This window comes from Mus caroli, unplaced genomic scaffold, assembly GCF_978045245.1.
Source record: "Mus caroli unplaced genomic scaffold, Mus_caroli_1 scaffold_5, whole genome shotgun sequence".
Taxonomy (NCBI): domain Eukaryota; kingdom Metazoa; phylum Chordata; class Mammalia; order Rodentia; family Muridae; genus Mus; species Mus caroli.
In genome coordinates, this window is record NW_028227260.1 from 75,364,734 (window position 1) to 75,381,860 (window position 17,127).

At 36.9% G+C, this 17,127-nt stretch overlaps 1 protein-coding gene across 2 annotated transcripts in view; it reads left to right on the forward strand.

Moving 5' to 3' along the window:
* The window catches only part of Pola1 (DNA polymerase alpha 1, catalytic subunit), a 324,394-nt gene that overhangs the window by 100,724 nt on the left and 206,543 nt on the right, over positions 1 to 17,127 (forward strand). The gene's annotated exons all lie outside the window — the stretch shown is intronic.

The window sequence follows — 17,127 nt, forward strand, 5'->3', positions numbered from 1 at the left end:
TAAATACATTTTAAGTTGAGATAATTCTCTTCTGAAAATTATTTTTTTAAAAAGAATTTTTAAATCAAAAATGGTTATTGGATATTTTTTGTACTGGCTAGTTTTGTGTCAACTTGACACAGCTGGAGTCATCACAGAGAAAGGAGCTTCAGTTGGGGAAATGCCTCCATGAGATCCAACTGAAGGCATTTTCTCAATTAGTGATCAAGGGGGAAAGGCCCCTTGTGGGTGGTGCCATCCCTGGACTAGTAGTTTTGGGTTCTATAAGAGAGCAGGCTGAGCAAGCCAGGGGAAGCAAGCCAGTAAAGAACATCCCTCCATGGCCTCTGCATCAGCTCCTCCTTTCTTACCTGCTTGAGTTCCAGTCCTGATTTCCTTGGTGATGAACAGCAGTATGGAAGTGTAAGCTGAATAAACCCTTTCCTCCCCAATTTGCTTCGTGGTCATGATGTTTTGTCAAGGAATAGAAACCCTGACTAAGACAAATTGGTACCAGTATAGTGGGGTATTCCTGTGACAACCTGACCATGTTTTGGGGAGGACTGTGGAAGGACTTTGGAACTTTGGGCCAGAAGATCCATACAGAGTTCTGTCGAATGTTGTGTAGGAGCTTGGAAGATAATGTTGAGAACAGTGCAGAAGATGGAGGCCTGGCTTGTGAAATTTCAGAGGGAAGATTAAAGACTTTTTTCAGGGCCATTGCTAGTTTGATTGTGAAGATTCTGTGGTTCTGGTTAGCTGGAGCTAAGAAATTAGCGGTGATTAAGAAGAGACCAGCATCATTGAGGTGACATCTTCTGGGAAGTGTTTTCTGAGAGCACAGAGGCTGTGTTCCAGAGATAGCCAAGGTTGTACCTTGTGCTGTGGCTGGACTTGGTAATGTGTAAGAGTTACCCAGGTGGTACTGGCTTTGAAGGCATGAAGGGATCATGCAGAGCAGCTGAGGCTCTGCAGTGTGAGAGGCCATGGAAGGCCATTGGTGAAGGTGCAGCCTCAGTTGCAATTGGTGGCCCAGGACTGAAGGGGTCATGCAAAGGAGTTGAGGCTTGGCACCATGAAGAGAGCCTATGAGAGGCTATTGGTGAAGCCTAGTTACAGTAGAAGACAGCAGAGTTTTCCAGATGCCAGTACCATGAGATAACCACCAAGAACAGCAGCAGCAGTGGAGTACATGCAGTTGGAGCCTAGAAGACAAGGTGTGTGTCACAAAGGGTAGGGCTGGAGAAGTGACCCAAGCACTTGGAGGAGCCCAGAAGATCGTGAGTTGGATCTCAGACATTGGATGGTTGGAGATTCATTTTTGCATTTGTTTGTGACTGTGCCCTGATATTTTTCCCTCTTGAAGGAAGTTTTTTAGTGAAGCCCACAGTTAAGAGACTGTGAATTTTAAAGTACTCTGTATTTTAAAAGATACTGGATATTTTAAAGTGAAAGTACTCTGTATTTTAAAAGATACTGGATATTTTAAAGTGATTGAACTTGTAATATGTAAAGACTGTGGGACTTTTAAAGTTATTTAGATCTTGGGGATGAATAAGAATGTAAGGGTTGAGGCTTACTAGTGATGTGTTTGTGTGTCAAGTTGACAAGGGGTCAATTGTACTGGCTATTTTTGTGTCAACTTGACACAGCTGAGTTATCACAGAGAAAGGAGCTTCAGTTGAGGAAATGCCTCCATGAGATCCAACTGTAAGGCATTTTCTCAATTAGTGATCAAGGAGGAAAGGCCCCTTGTGGGTGGGACCATCTCTGGGCTGGTAGTCTTGGGTTCTATAAGAGAACAGGCTGAGCAAGCCAGGGGAAGCAAGCCAGTAAAGAACATCCCTCCATGGCCTCTGCATCAGCTCCTGCTTCCTGACCTGCTTGAGTTCCAGTCCTGACTTCCTTTGGTGATGAACAACAATATGGAAGTGTAAGCTGAATAAATCGTTTCCTCCCCAATTTGCTTCGTGGTCATGATGTTTTGTCAAGGAATAGAAACCCTGACTAAGACATTTTTCAAATGCCTTTAATTTTTATTTTAATTTGTGTATGTTTGTATTTTTGTGTTTATGCATACATGCATATGTATGTCAGGGAGGGTAGAAGAGGGTGTTTGATTTTTCTGGTGTTTCAGTAATAGGCAATTGTGGGTCACCTGATTTGGGTGTTAGAAACTGAGCTTGAGTCTTCTGGAAGAACAGTAGGCAGTCTTAAATGATAAGCTGTCTCTTCAGACCCTGAAATGTTTTTTTTTATGTCTGTTGTTCACAAATTTCTCTTGCTGTTTTCCATTTTAAGTTGTTAAAAGGTGATTGATGGGTTTTCAGATATATTAAGCCAACCTTTACACTAAGAAAATTCCTACCTCTTTGTGATAGATACTTTTTAGGTTTTGGTTTTTTGTTTGTTTGTTTGTTTGTTTGTTTGTTTGTTTTTGTTTGTTTTTTGGTAAAGCTCTTAGAATATTTATATTAATGAAGACTATTTGAAATCAAACAACAAATTCAGTTGTGTCTGTGTTTAGCTATGTGTATGCATAAGTGCAAGTGTTCTTGGAGTCCAGAAGAGGGTGTTGGATTCCCTGGAACTAGAATAACAGGCATTTGTGAGCCACCTAACGTGGTGCCTTGAAACCAAACCGAGGTCCCTTGCAAGAGTGGTATGTGCTTTCTACTGAATCACCTTTCCAACCCACATTTTTTGATAATGGCTTTGTTTGTGAAACCAGGTATATTGAGAAGTAGTCCTTCCTATTCAATTTTCTGGAATATTTCTTATAGAATTGAATTATTTCTTCCCCAATTGTTTGGAATAATTCAGTATTAAAATCATCTGGGTTTGGACTTTATTTGTGTAATAGTTTTAAATTACAGATTAATTTCTGGAACAAACAGCTTTGTAAATAGTACTTAAGTGAGTTTTGGTAGTTTGTATCTTTAAAGGAATCTGTTTTATTGCCATGCATTTTGTATTATCTTTTTACCACTTATGATTTGTAGAATTGATAGTGATAATCTCTTCTTCATTCTTTATATTGGTCATTTGTTATTTTTCAGTACCACAGCGATTGTGAGTACTTTGAACTTGTCTGTTAGTTCTTCAGTCTAGTTACATTAGTGTTCTCCACAGAGTCTGTGCCTATTCTCCAGTGGAAGGTTGGAGAGTTGAGCATCTTGGCTGAGTCCTTTCTCCCTTTTCAATTGTAGACTCAGTCTTTTTTGGCTTACTTGTGGTTGCTCTCCAGTGCCTTCAGGAAGTTGTTTTTCTTTCTTTCTTTCTTTGCCATGTACTAATAACAGTTGTTTTATATTAGACTGTTTTGGACCAGTGGTGGAGATAGTCTCTGGGTTTCTGATTTTGTGATAATCTAGCAAAAACGAGATATATTTTAAATGGCTGTAATCAAAGCATAGAACTTAATAACTTAGCAATATTCTTTATTATTGCCTTTATTGGATTTGGTATGGTTTAGCTTCACTGGATATTTAGAATAAATTATGGAATTTGGGGAAAAGCAAAAAGGAAATGTTGGATTAGCTCTTTCAAAATGTTTTCAGCAGGAGAGACTTAACACTTACTGTTCATTTTGAATACTAAATATGCCCAGTTTTTAAAATGATTTTGAGTGGTTTGTCTGTCGTAGGTAATTTTTTAAGAGAAAATGATGAAAATTGTGATATTTTACATCTGAAAAGAACATTTCTAATTGTATAATATATATTGCATATAATTAATTAGTTTTAGTCATTAGTGCTGTGAAAATTAAACAATTTACTTGTAGTAGGATCCATTTCTTGGCAATTTAATGTGCTTCTTACTATACATTACAGTTTACATTGAAAGGTACTTGGAAAAGTCATCTTGGTTATCTGATCTCAGCCTTATATTTACTGAACTGTGCTTTGAGCACAAGAGGTTCAGTGGTAAAGGAGGAGCTTATATTCTTAGAGACTCAGAAATCTTACCTTGTTAGCACACTGGATGGTCAGACTCACATGGACTTGCCCTAATGCCAATTTGTTCATTTGAAATGAGTAGTGCAGCTGTTAATTAGACTGGTGGTTGAACTGAGAGATTAGTGCATTTTCTCTTTATAGACAAGCCACATGGGAAGCCAAATTACAATCACAGGGTTGCTTGGTGAGAATGGAATCAAAACAAAAGGACTTGCTTAGATAATCCATGATTAGGATCCACCTGCTACAGGGACTATTTGGGTTTCCCCTGAGTACTGCTGAGCAGAAAGGCTTGCCATTGTCTGGGGTTTGAGGATCTTATTTTTAAGCTGACCACATTTTTCTTCTTTTCATATTTTTTCCAAACCAAGGTACAAAATACATATTACAAAATGACATGCATAACCTAGGCCTTCTCCCCAAGACTGAGTTTACACGACCTTTGGAAATATTTAGAGACATTCAGATTCTGTACCTGGGCCCACATGTAAACACTCGCTTTCCATTTCAGTAAAGTCCTACCAGCTCTGTCATGCAGGTACTTTTACCCCCATGTTGTGGAAAAAGTTTCCAGATACCCCAGATGACCCCTGTGTTACTACTATTACCAGTTGAGTCTGTTTAAGTAGTTAATGGATTCATTTCTATCTTTCATTTGATTTACTGATAACAAACCTCAATTCTTAAGATCAATCTACATAATCTAATGTGTTTTCAACAGAAGTGGTTGATCTGTCTTAAAATGAATGTCTGAAGATAACAATAAATACCTGAATTTAAACCTAGAAAGTTTTAAAAGCCAATCATACATGCTAAGTTAAATAAAAAGTAAAGAATGTATAATAATTTCCTATAAAAAGGTCCAGAGAACTTGAAAAGTTGTTGTTTTCAAGGGCTAATCACATGCCTTCAGGTGCAATGGCCATTCTGACACTGTAATTGTAAACCATTTTTACTCACTATATTATTTTATCATTTCTTCCATTATTGTCTACAATGGGCTCTATACACATATACCACACATCAGCCATTTACCACCAAGATGGACATGCCACTCAGTAACAGTTTTAAGAAGTAAACAACAAGTAGTATTAAGACCTAGTGATAGCCATGAATGCTATATTCTCAGAACCAGTGGAGTGTTAACACTTTTCATTTAGCCGCTAAAATGTGCAGCCTTGGCAGGGTCCCATTTGTACATCTTTGGAAGGTAAGAACCACAACAGTACTACTGATAGCAACGATCAACATGTGTGTGGTGGTTCTAATTTTTCAGAGAGTTCTGTGTAGTTTGAATGAGTTCTTCCATAGGCTCAAGTATTTAAACCCATTGTCTCCAGTTGGTGGTCTGTTTCAGAGAGGTTTAGGAGGTGTGGCCCTGTTTGAGGATGAATGTCACTAGAGGCAGGCTTTGAGAATTTAAAGACTTGTGCCATTTCTACTTGCACTTTCTGCTTCAAGCTTAAGGTAAAGCATATGAGCTTAGTATCTTGCTCCAGTTGCCATGTCTGCCTGCTATCTTTGCCCTGCCATTATGGACTAGTAACTCTCTAGAATTATAAGCCAAAATGAACTATGTCCATCCTGTAAGCTTCTTGGTTATGGTGTTTTATTACAGCAACAGGAAAGCCAACTACTATGAGCCTTTTCACCATAATTAATCTAATTTGAATTTTATTACTAGGCTATACAGTGTATAGATATATTAGTAAACATTTCTGCTTTCTACTAAGCTATAGCCCATACTGTCAGCTACTATAAAATTTTGTTGAAAACAGATGAATCATGCCTAGGGTGATGGATCAATGGGCTCTATACACATATACCACACATGACTCAGTCACTGGAGCACTCTTCCACCCAAACCCTACCTGGTGAATCTCTCCTTCATCTGAACTACTGCAGTACTTTCATTTTTTCTTTATGGACAAATTGTGTTGTGTAAAAGATGTCTTAGCAAGTTGATTTCTTTTGTTGAGACAGGATCTTAGTAGCAAATCTGTTTGCTCTTTCATCCACCTCCCAAGTACTGGGATTACAGGCATATACCATGTATCACACCTAACTGCAAGTTGATTTTTTAAGACAGCAGTTTTCAACATGTAGTCACAATCCTCAAAAGACCAACTGAAAACACAGAGATTTCCATTACAGTAGCAAAATTACAGTTATGAAGTAGCAAGAAAAGTTAGTTATGGATGGAGGTCACCACAACCTGAGGAACTAACTGTGAAAGGGTTGCTGTGTTAGGAAGGTGAAGAGTAAAAAGTACCTTCTGACTCTTTGGATGGGAACTGCTCTTTAACGTGTGTGTTGACTTGTTTTAAGGCTAATACGTGCACTGTTTCAGGTTATACAGTTTTTCAGTTTCAATATTATTTATCCTTAAAATATATTCCAATTAACACAGCTTTTCTTGCATACATTACTCATTGCTATCAGTGTTCTAGATCTATATGGGCCAGTATGGTAGTTATAGGTTATTATTTAAATTTTAATTAACTGAATTAAGTTAAAATGTCAAGTTTCTCTGTCATGCCAGCCACGTTTCAATTACTTACTAGACATAGTCGTCACTGGTCACATTGGGTTGTTTAAAGAAATTATACCAAATCAAATCAAACATTGCTTTCTTAGTCTTCCTAGCTGTGTTTCAAGTGTTCATTAGCCATATGTTGGCCATATGTTGGGTCACATTGTTCTAGACTCTTCTACTTAGTTTAGGGAGATATTGAGAACTCATACTCTAAATTCATAATTTTACTATTGTTTATGATTTCTTCCCTAAGGTTAGTATTTCTAAATACATTCACTTACCCTTCCTAGATAATTAAAATGTGAGATACTCTTGGTTGTACATAAATACGTAGCAATGGAAATTGAAGTAAAAATCAATGTAACAATAAAATGTTCATTTCTCTTTCCTTCTAGGGATATTTGCTGAAGTACGACAGAGAAAGATAGGTATAAGCACACTTGTTCTGCACTAAATAAAAACAGCACAGCCATCAGAAGAAGAAGTGACTAAGTTACAGTAATTCTTTTTGAGATGGAGTGTTCCTATGTTGCCTTTGGTAGACTTGAAGAGCAGAACTCCTAAACTGAATCACATAGCTAAGATTCCATGATGCAGAAATTTAGGTCAGTTTTGCTCTCATCAAATGAAATACTATTCAAAGAGTTTAGTTTGAAAAGACGTTTCACAGTTGTAGAATATCTCAAGTGTAAAGCTGGTATTAAAAGCTTGATGCTGTGTGTTAGAATCTTAAGTGTTATGCGTTAATTCAGTAAGATGTCAAGCATATCTTTTGTACTCCCCTTTACTCCTTGTATTCACACTGTCAGAATAAAAGGGAATATCCAGATCAACAGCCAAAGTGTATATTTTAACCACGGGTGCACATTCAGGTTGAAAGATTCATTGTCCTATAATAAAGTCAGATTAGAACAAACCACTCAGAGGAATATCCTTATAAAACATGGATCAGAACACATACACTTATATAAGGGAATAATTCTAAAGTTCTAAAGCATTTTTCTTAGTGGTTTTATTAATTTACATTCTCACTAAGTGGATATAAAAGTTTTTATGTTAACATCATCTCCAGCATTTGTTAGTTGTCTTTTTGATAATGCCATTAAAAGCAAGTAAGGTACTTGACTACCTATTATATGTAGGTTGGTATTGAACTCACACATTGAAGTGTGGTGATAACCATTTTAACTTGGGTGAGATGATGTCTCATTGTGTTTTTGGTCATTGGATACTTAAATTGTCTCCATATTTTGAGTTTGAGTAGTGCTGTGTTCAATCTTGGGAATGGTTATTTCATTACTTCTGAATATATTCTCAGAGATTACATGGTCGTTCTGTTTTTGTTAGGGGACTTCAAATTGTCTTCCGTATGGCCCTAAAATTTTACATTCTTTATCACTGTATAAGGGTTCCCTTTCTGTATATCCTTGCTAACACTTATACATCTTTTATTTTTGGTAACAACCACTTTAACAGGTATGAAGCTATATATTTCACTGGCTTGGCTTGCATTTTTCTGATGATTAGTATGATTGTGTCTTGTAATATACCTGTTGAACATTTCAGTGTCTTTGAAAAAGTCAATTTCTTTGCTAAGTTTTTGATTTGATTGTTAGAGTTTTTCTTTTACCTTCTAGATCTAATGTAATTACATCATTTCTTTCTTCCATTTCCTCTCTCTAAACCCTCCCATGTACCCCTTCATGCTCTCTTAATTCATGGCTTCATTTTCATTGATTTACATGGATATATTTGTGGGTGTATGTCTAAATACAGCCTGTTCAGTCTTTATGATGTTACTTAAATATATCATTCTTTTTACAATTGTATATATTTCAAATGAGATGTATAGTTTGTAAATATTTTCTCTTTTTTGTAGGTTGCGTTTGCTTTTCATAGTTGTTTTCTTTATTTAGATATAATCTTTTCCTTTAGTGTGATGTGTGAACTCTTGATGTTATATCCAAAATATTCTAAAACTTATGTTAAAGAAGATCTCTCTCTTTCCTGTTTTTTTTCTAGAAGTTTGTGGCTTCAACCTTAATTTACATCTTTATCCATTTTGAGCTGATTTTTTGATATGATGTGAGGAAAGGCTCAAAATTTATCCTTTGCATTTGAATATCTAGTTTCTCCATTAACATATCTTTAGAAGACATTTTCCCCATTGTCCTCAGTACCCTTGCCAGAAGTTTGTTGACCATATATCCCCCTCTGAGGCATCATTGTACTGGATGAAACTAGTGTAATTTTGATAGGAGTTTCACTGGCTTTGTAGATTGCTTTCAATAATATGGATATTAAGGAGTGTTTTCATTAATTAAATGTGTGTGTATGCATGATATATGTATTTGTTCATGTTTGTATTTGTGCATATGCCTGTACATGTGTATGGAGGCCAGAGGTTGACTTCAGGTATCTTCCTACATCTTTCTGTACCTTATTATTTGCAAAATGTGATATAAGATCTTACTGATCCTGGAGTTCACCAAATTTAGTTTACCCAGTAAACTTCAGGGACCCGTCACTTGTCTCTGTTTCCCCAGTGCTGGGGATAAAGATTCACATTGCCACTATTTGCTTTTACTTGGGTGCTGGGAATCCAAACATAGGTAGTGACACTTGTGTGGTAGGCATTTCACTGACCCATCTCACCAATCCCATTATAGTCTCATTTTACAGATAACTAATTGTATAATGCTAGTCTAATTCTCATATGAAGTTAGATAGGGATGATACCAGAAAACACAATTGCAGGTCACTATCCCTGATAAACATGTGTGCAAAATCCTCAAAAAGTAAAAAAGCAAAACCCCAAAACAACAACAAAAACCCCCTCACAAACTAAAGATTAGTGCATTCGGATTATATATCATGATCAAGTGGAATTTATCCCTGAAATGTAGAAATGTATTAACAGCTACAGATCAACAAATGTGATGCATATTAACAGATTTAAGAATTAAAATCATATGATAATCTCGGTACATGCTTTTAAAACATTCACAGAATTCAAGTACTTTCCATGATAAATATGGTCAACAACCTAAAGACAGAATGAATTGTACCTCAACACAGTACAGACTCTTTGCCAAAACCACAGCTAACATTATACTCAGCAAGTTCTCCTAAGTGCTGGAAGAAGATGAGGATTCCTACCCTTGTTGCTTCTATTCAACACAAGACCTAGCCAGAACAGTTAGGCAAGAGGAAGAAACAAAAGTCATCCAGATAAGAAAGGAAGATGCTAAATTGTTTTCTAAGAGATTCTGTGAATATTTCCAAGACTTCACAATAATGCTAGAACTAATGAATGAATTCAGTAAACTTACAGGACACAAAAATCAACATGCAAAAGTTAGTTGTGTTTCTATGCACTAATAATACTATCTGGAAAAGATCTCAGTGAGATACAATGTAAGTGAAATGTAAATGAGAAGGACATTCAGGTACAACAACATCAAAAGTAAAATAGGCATTCAGGATATAGTATGGTGGTAGAGTACTTTCCCAGGCTGTGGAAAGCTCTGACTTTCATTCTTAGCATGACAAAAAATGCGGAAGTTCAAATTTGACCAAGAATAGTAGAAGGTCTGAACACTAAAAACTGTGATCATTGATTAAAGAAATCGGAAAAGGCACAGATAAATGGAAAGGTACTTACTCTGTTCATAGATTTAAAAAAAAACCACCTAGCTTCCTATTAGTTGGTGATATGTGTAGTGTTCACATAGAAAGCAAATATTCCTCTTTTTATTTCTATATTCATTTTAGATATTCTTTGCCAACGTAACAGCTTGTTATGAGCATAAGTATAGAAAAGAGATTTTTATTCATATTTAAAGAACATCAGTAATAAAAACATTTCCCCAGCTTTGACAAAGAACGCCTTTGTTTAAGGGTTAGGTATGTCTAAGGAAGTGACTCTTGTTAAAAACTAAGGAATAAAATATAATTCATCTTATCTTGTGTAAGGAAAATTGTCCTAACTTGCAAGCTGCTGAGTGCCTAATTTACATTTAAATCTGAAGTAATGAAGCCTTTATTTTTTTGCCAGAAACTCCCATTTCTCCCAAATATACTCTCTATCAGGGGGGTAAAAACCACCTCATTATTTTGCATGGCAATGTGTCTTTGCTGATGCAGAAAAGCAACATAATTCAGGATGAAGGATTAATTTAAACTTCTTACATGCTCTTTTGCAGGTAATTAACATTATTTCTAGGGATCAAAAGGTGGGTTTGCAGAGCACACCAAAAAAGAATAGCTTTATCCTGGTGAATTGCAAAGAAAGAGTACAGTCTTTTTATCATGAGGAGCAAGGGGTTCATGAAAACTGTTATGTATGTAGAATTGAAGCCCAAGAATTTTAGACCTCACGGGAACTATAGCTGCAGAGGAACCAAAGTTGGGAATGTCTCTATGGAAACCCGTAGGAATAAACAGTGTTTACATTACTTAAATAATTTCTAAATGCTGTGCAGATGACCCTTTAATTTATACTCTTTGATTTGATAATAAATGATAGTATTCTTTTTTATATATAACTGTCCCTTGCTTAACTAAAAAAATTGCTTTGTTGCAAATCATAAGCTTGTTTTGAGGCATTGCCACTCCTCTACCATGATTGGTTTACTTTCTAATTTTAATTAGTTTCCTCATATTTGACCTCAGAACCAGTTGCTGTCCACTTGCTTAGCTCTCCATACTCACATTGTACGTTCGTGACCTTTACTCCTGACACTTGAATCTCCTCAATGTGTGCCTTCATTTTAAACAGCTCTTCATTTTTTAAATTTTTCAGGTGAGGTCCTGCTGTATGTAGATAGTTCTGGCTGGCCTGTATCTTACTTTGCAGTCCAGACTTAAATGCTAAAAACCCTTGATGCATATTCTGACATTAGCTTTTACCTTCTTCCTATTCTCAACTCTGCCACCTTCTGTCTCATGGGATTTACTCATAGCTGGTAGACTTTTCATATATCAAAACTTAGTGAAAATTGTCCATCAAAATACATCGTGCATTTTAGCGAGTGCACTTGAGAGTTTAGCTTAAGAGTAGACATGAGGAATTAGCATTGTAGTCTACAAATGTATACGAATCTACATGCTGGCAAACATACAGCACCTCCTCACATCCATAGAAATACCTTTTAACTTGAGAAGAACTTGAAGTTGTTCAGTTGCTGAAGAATTTGGAAGCTTGTTCTCAGTTGGAGGCATAATCAGTCATTTATTGACCATTTCTTTGAATTTGGAAACAAATGAAATTATTTGTCACTTTTTGGGCATCTAAGTAGTTATGAAGGCACATTTTTGTGCTTCTCTAGCATAAGAGTTACAGATCAACTGCTAAATTCTAAAACAAGATTTTATGATTTAATCTCTTATTTCCATGAAAAGATACTCTTTTCATAATTTTTTTTAAACAAAAGACCCAGCTTTCTATTAGTTGGTGATATGGCCTTTGGGGGTATCTCAGATGAGATGGGAATGTCATTGGTTTCTGAACTGTGACAGACCAGTAGCCCTTAGTTTGGAGAAAGCAAAAAGAGCCCCTTACCAGAAAGAGGCTGTAAGTTTTGTTCTGTGAGTAAACTACATTTCTTGTGAAGTCTTCGATTGCAGTTTCCTTTTTTTTTTTTTATTTAACCATAGGTTTTGGTTTGCATGTTTTGCTTTAGAAAAGACCATGTGTGTTGACAGTATGCTGCAACCTTCAAAAAAGTTATGACATAAACTCGTGTGTTCTGAGTTCTGTTCTATATAGAGTTTTTACTCAGAAAGAAGTTAAAAAGCTGATTTAGCAAATTTAGGATCACTTTGACGTAATTTAGTATCCTTGATAGTGGGAGTTAGGTTTTTCTTGTGATTATTATTATTCTAGCTAAGATTTATCATGTTTCACTCAATAATGAGCAGTTTGGTTGTTTTGTACTGGTTTCAGGAATACTGTGTGGATGAGATAGAAGTATTGAGACATTGTTGTAACAGAATATAGCTGTTGCTATAATATGCCAGAAATCAGGAGAAACACTTTCCCATTGCTCTCAAAGAACTGAAGTTCAAAGTAAGCTTGTGGTTGTTATTCATTACCTCTTTTTCTTTCAAACAGAAAACACTTGGGTTTCTGTGGACAAGGCTGCCTTTTAATGGCATGTTCTTCAAACAGCTGTTAAGCATTTCCCCCTCCCCAATACCACAGACCACATCTGTTCCCACTGTTGATTAGCTAGAGGGTAGAGAAAGAAGAGAGGCTGTAGCATATGTAATTACCAGTAATTAATTCTTGTTGAGCCTCCTCATTTCCTTCTATTCTAACTCCACCTACTCTTCTTCCTGTCTGTGTTGTAAATTCGGTTTCATGTTGGCTACTTGTGGAAAATAATCTTGATGGGTATACAGCTGTTTTCCTAAGGTTTTATATCACCTTAGAGTGAAGTCTTCATTTTTCTTGAGGTGGCAGAATATCTTTTTTTTATTTAAACAATTTTTATTAGATATTTTCTTTATTTACAATTCAAATGCTATCCCGAATGTCCCTTATACCTCCCCACCCCCGCCATGCTCACCAACCCACCCACTTCTGCTTCCTGGCTCTGTCATTCCTCTGTATTGGGGCATATAATCTTTGCAAGACCAAGGGCCTCTCCTCCCAATGATGGCCGATTAGTCCATCTTCATGGCAGAATATCTTGATAAAACATATCAAAAAGAAAATAAGTGAACTTAGGCTACTTTTATGTTGTGTGTCCTTACTATTAGAGATTTTGTGTTGAAGTTAAGTTCAGTTCTGCCTCCCAGCCTCATGCTTCCACAAATCAGACTCAAATACAAAATAAAGACTTATAATACAAGCAACATATAATTTTGTGTTTTTGCAACATTCTCAACTGTTGACAGTTGCTTTTACATATATTCTTTGTTGAAGAGATTGTTGCTGTATGATTTCATGTGAGGAAAACATATAGAAGATATGTTGCTAACCATTGTGTAATAGCATGGATGGAAACATAATCATGTAGTTAACATATAATGCTAGTCATGTGTAATAACTTTAATACCTCGTGGGGAGGTAATGGTCTACTTACTTGCTCTTTGTGATAAATTCTGGTTAAAATAAATATCTTTGAACATTTTAGTTAATATATTGGAGTAAGAGAGATAGATATAGGATCATCCTTTAAAGAAAGTTCACAGTACATGTAGTTCACAAATTTTAAAAGCCTGGATTTTCAAAATGTGCTTATCTTGTGAGTCTGATTTTAAGAGGGGGAGCTTTAAGCAAGGCATTAAAAAAATTGCTTCTTTTGTCTTTTAAAAAAATTTGATGTATCACCCATGATTACAATAGGAAAGAAATGGCACTGGGAGTAATTGTATCAGCTAAAGAGATGATTACAAAAATGTGGGCAGACAATAGTGAAATGATAAGAGAAAGTATAAGAACGCTAAGGTTACTAATAGCAGTGATGTTTTTCTCTTCTTAAAGAAGAGGTGATATATACCTAAAAGTGAAGTGGAAACTTAAGGGTTCTTTGGAAAGTCAGTTGTGTTAGATGGTATTTTGCTGGGGCAAACGCATGAAGGAGTGTTTTCTTGAAGCAAACACAAGTGAAAGGATGTTTTTGCTAAAGCGAACACAGGTGAAAGGCTAAGGCCGACTTACAAAGGAACCTTTTGCTGAAGCAGACACAGGTTAAATGTTCAATGGCCTGTGCTGTAAGATCTAGAATTGACAAATGGGACCTCATAAAATTGCAAAGCTTCTGTAAGGCAAAAGACACTGTCAATAAGATAAAAAGGCCACCAACAGATTGGGAAAGGATCTTTACCTATCTTAAATCAGATAGGGGACTAATATCCAATATATATAAAGAACTCAAGAGGGTGGACTCCAGAAAATCAAATAACCCCATTAAAAAATGGGGCTCAGAGCTAAACAAAGAATTCTCACCTGAGGAATACCGAATGGCAGAGAAGCACCTGAAAAAATGTTCAACATCCTTAATCATCAGGGAAATGCAAATCAAAACAACCCTGAGATTCCATCTCACACCAGTCAGAATGGATAAGATCAAAAATTCAGGTGACAGCAGATGCTGGCGAGGATGTGGAGAAAGAGGAACATTCCTCCATTGCTGGTGGGATTGCAAGCTTGTACAACCACTCTGGAAGTCAGTCTAGAGGTTCCTCAGAAAATTGGACATAATACTACAAGAAGATCCAGCAATACCTCTCCTGGGCATATACCCAGAAGAAGTTCCAACTGGTAATAACACATGCTCCACTATGTTCATAGCAGCCTTATTTATAATAGCCAGAAGCTGAAAAGAACCCAGATGTCCCTCAACAGAAGAATGGATACAGAAAATGTGGTACATTTACACAATGGAGTACGTCTCAGCTTTTAAAAACAATGAATTTATGAAATTCTTGGACAAATTAGATGTATCTGGAGGATATCATCCTTAGTGAGGTAACCCAATCACAAAAGAAGTCATTAGATATGCACTCACTGATAAGTGGATATTAGCCCAGAAATATAGAACACCCAAGATACAATTTGCAAAACACAAGAAAATCAAGAATAGGGAAGACCAATGGGTGGATACTTCATTCATCCTCAGAATAGGGAGCAAAATATCCATGAAAGGAGTTACAGAGAAAAACTTTGGAGCTAAGACGAAAGGATGGACTATCCAGAGACTACCCCACCAGGGGATCCATCCCATAATCAGCCACCAAATGCAAACACTATTGCATATGCCAGCAAAATTTTGCTGAAGGGACCCTGTTATAGTTGTCTCATATGAGGCTATGCCAGTGCCTGGCAAATACAGAAGTGGATGCTCACAGTCATCTATAAGATGGAACACAGGGTCCCCAAAGGAGAAGCTAGAAAAAGTACCCAAGGAGCTGAAGGGGTCTGCAACCCTATAGGTGGAACAACAATATGAACTAACCAGTACCCCCCGGAGCTAGTGTTTCTAGCTAGCAGTAGATAGCCTAGTCGGCCATCATGGGAAAGAGAGGCCCCTTGGTCTAGCAAACTTTATATGCCCCAGTACAGGGGAATGCAAGAGCCAAGAAGTAGGAGTGGGTGGGTAGGGAAGCAGGGAGGGGATGGGGTATAGGGAACTTTCAGGATAGCATTTGAAATGTATTTAAAGAAAATATCTTTAAAAAAAAGAGGATATTCTGCTAAAGCAAGGACTGGAATGGACACATAATGAAGGTTTCGTTGTTAACAGCATTCCTGTATTGGTTCACTTTACATTGTGTAGTTGAGCTGCGTTTGTCAGTACTCCATAGAAAGAAAGGCGCGCGCGCGCGCGCACACACACACACACACACACACACACACACACACACATTCTGATGGTGTGCTGTGGCTACTTGCTGCTTCACTGACTCCAGCTGATTGGCAGAGTTATGTCAGCTGAGGCAAGACACAAGTACTGAGTACTAGTATTGTGTAAGAGGCTACCCTTTGGGAGAGAGTTTTGCCATTTTGAAAATCATGTGATAGCTGTGGATTTGTTATGGAGAGACATGTTCATGTGTATATGAATCCAGAGATTAATAAGTAGGGTGGCATATTGAGTTATAGTCATAGTGGGACTAGGTATAGTTCAAAAGTACATATTTAAAATTATTGTTGATTTATATGTGTGTGTGTGTGTGTGTGTGTTAGGTTAAAATAATCAAATTTGAAAACTGAACTATAGAATGTAAATTGTCAATCTTGGCAACGAGTGTATTGGGAGAAGATTATTATTACTTTCATCTGTGGTTATGAATTGACATCACAATAGAATTTTAAGGGGAAGGGAATTGTCAAAGAATTTTTTGGAGGGTATTTGTTATTTTTTTTATCAAGCAAGTTGATCAGCATGGACCAGTTTTGCCTTATACCCACAGGCCTTGTACTTCTTTTTTTTTTTTTTTTGCAAAATTTTTATTAGATATTTTCTTCATTTACATTTCAAATGCTATCCTGAAAGTCCCCTGTACCCTCCCACCAGCCTGTTCCCCTACCCACCACTCCCACTTCTCGGTCCTGGCTTTCCCCTATACTAGGACATATAAAGTTTGCAAGATCAAGGGGCCTCTCTTCCCATTGATGGCCAACTAGGCCATCTTCTGCTACCTATGCAGCCCTGGTGGTACTGGTTAGTTCATATTGCTGTTCCACCTATAGGGTTGCAGACCTTGATACCTCTATAAGGACACATTGCCAGAAGGTCAACTGTTGGGTGTAGAACAGGAGAGAAGAGGATGGGTGGAGTATAAGAAGGAAGAAGAGAAGTTTCTTAAGCCTTTGCCTTAAGCTTAATACCATTTGTTTCTTCCCTTGGTTTAGTTCCTAGCATGTCATTAGACAGAAACCAAAAAAGGTAGTTCTCTCTTTGACAGAGTTGTTGGGGGGAAAAGTCCACTATTCTCTTATTCCATCTCCTTCAATGTTGAGGAGAGCTGTTATTTAAGAAGTTGTTTTGTGTTCTTTATAATAGTCTTAAGCCTGCTAGGTTTCTGTTTTGTTTAGGAGACATGCATAATCTTGTGGAGCTCTGGCTAGTTTTGAACTCAGATGTACCTACCTCTGCCTCTAGAGTAATGGAATTAAAGGTGTGTACTACCATATCCTGC